This window comes from Sinocyclocheilus anshuiensis, unplaced genomic scaffold (genome assembly GCF_001515605.1).
Source record: "Sinocyclocheilus anshuiensis isolate Anshui unplaced genomic scaffold, SAMN03320099.WGS_v1.1 scaffold284, whole genome shotgun sequence".
NCBI lineage: Eukaryota > Metazoa > Chordata > Actinopteri > Cypriniformes > Cyprinidae > Sinocyclocheilus > Sinocyclocheilus anshuiensis.
The window spans coordinates 2,157,252-2,159,384 of NW_015554266.1; the positions used below are offsets into that span (position 1 = coordinate 2,157,252).

At 36.0% G+C, this 2,133-nt stretch overlaps 1 pseudogene; it reads left to right on the top strand.

Annotated features, from left to right (window-relative positions):
- Positions 1–2,133, top strand: part of LOC107671283 (myosin light chain kinase, smooth muscle-like) — a 99,758-nt pseudogene that overhangs the window by 68,997 nt on the left and 28,628 nt on the right.

Here is a 2,133-nt window from a genome sequence, read left to right on the forward strand (position 1 = left end):
CAGTGACAAAAGAAAGACACCTTGAACTAAAAAAAAATAATATATATATATATATATATTACTTCCAATGGCAGCATGTTGATATTATTTCATTGCTTTAATATTATCAGTTACTTGCATAAACATCTAATACAGCTTCTCCTAAATTGGCGTCTGCAGTTTTAACAGCTAAATTCCACTTTTTAACCTCGGGTTGAACTTTCTGGCCTTTGTTTTGGTCTTGGCAATAAGCGGCAGTAATAAAATGGCAATGAACCCTCAAAAGAATTACTTGATGTAATCAGCTCAGATAGTTTGGGACCCTTTTTTTTTTTTTTGGTTTGTTGACTTTGAAGAGGATGCATAATACGCAGATTTCATGATCACATGAATTTGATTCTTATTTTGTTCTCCTTGTTACTCTATGTGTTCTGTCTTTCTGTCTGTGTTCAGATCCCAGTGTCTCCACACCAGCTGATAAGCGGAGCAGGAAGCCCTCTACCCCGACCACAGAGAGTGAGTTTCCAAAATATGTACTTCCTTTTTTATATCCCAATATGGAGTGGCGTGGGAGATGTGAACCTTTCCCACTGCAGTATGCACACACACACACACACACAAACACACACACACACACACACACTGCTATGTTGCTCGTGGCTTTTATAGACAATATCACTAGGGATATATCACTGAGAATAATTAATTTTTAAATTACATTGTTCGGTCCACAAGTTAAAGAAAAATCTTAGTTTAATTGTTGGAGATTATGTTTAGCATGTTGTTACTTTCTGTTGTAAAAATATGCTTACAATCAGATTAAAAACACAAACAAACAAAGACATCTGTCTGCATGTTGCCTAATTCATAATTATCTGCAGATTCAAGGAAAGATGAAAACTGTAGTGAACAAAATAAAGTTTTAGGCTGGACAGTTATTGATAAAGATTTAGTCCTCACAATATTTTCTATTGTTGCCATATGGTCTTTAGTTTTGCATAGTCCAGAAGTTGTAGTATAGTATAGCATAGCCTAGCATAGTATCAAACAAACCCTAGAAGAGGTCCATGTTCACTGTTAAACCAATTATTCACTTCTCACACTCTTCATCAGACGAGATGTTTGACAGGACTGCTGGAGAGCTGACTTTGACTGATTTTAAATGTTAACAAACTCAGTGAGCAAGAAGGAGACAGACAAAAATGAGGGGTGAACAAAGGCTTGTTTTAGAGATATAAAGAAAGAATATAACAGTAGAGAGAAAGAGAGAGAGATCATGACTCTTACTGCATGACCGCTTGGCAAAACCCACTTTGGATTTCCATGTATGGGCTCAGTCAAGACTTTCACTCCATGAGGAGTGTTGTATGAGTTTTCTAACATCAATGTTTTTAACATGCCTAACATTCTTTAGAATGTTTAGTGAAGGTTTTGTACACTAGTGAGTCTACTTTTCACCTTCTCTCTTAGCAGACTTTTATGTTTTGCACTGTTTTGTTTTGAACTGTATCTTCAGAAATTGCTGAAAATTAAACTGGCGAAACTGTTGATGTGTCTCGAAAGGTTCCATATGTCTTAAGGATATTAATTATTGTTTATTCTTAAAAGAAAGAAGAGAGACTTTCTTTTTGGTCCTCTAAGAATAAAAAAAAGTTTTGTGTTTTGTGGTTGCAAGTGATTTTGTAGCATCTGAAGGTTAGGCAGGTCCTCCACCATAGAGGTTACATTCAGTCACTGAGTTTTTTTGCAGTCATGGAAAATTTGTGATTAAAAATCATGAAGCTATAAAAATAAGCATTGGTGTCTTGGATGATGGAAAATTCTAACCTCCAAGCACCTCTGAGTCGCTAGTGGATATTGAACCCAATTGGTGTCCTAAAGGACTCGGTGCTTTCATAACCTGTTCAGAAACAGTTACTGCTGATTTCTGCTTGTGCACATCGCTTATGTCATGTTGTATTAGGTTCATCCATCATAATGGCATATTTCTGTTCTCTATGCTGTGCGTGTTAAAGTCCCCATGAAATCAAAATTAAAGTTTTTTGGGTGTTAGTATCAATGTTAGTCTTAAGGTTATCTATAAGGCAGTGTGCTCCAAAACAGTGACAAAATTCGCATTTAGAAGATATAAGCATTCAAAGCTTGCAGTTCGTC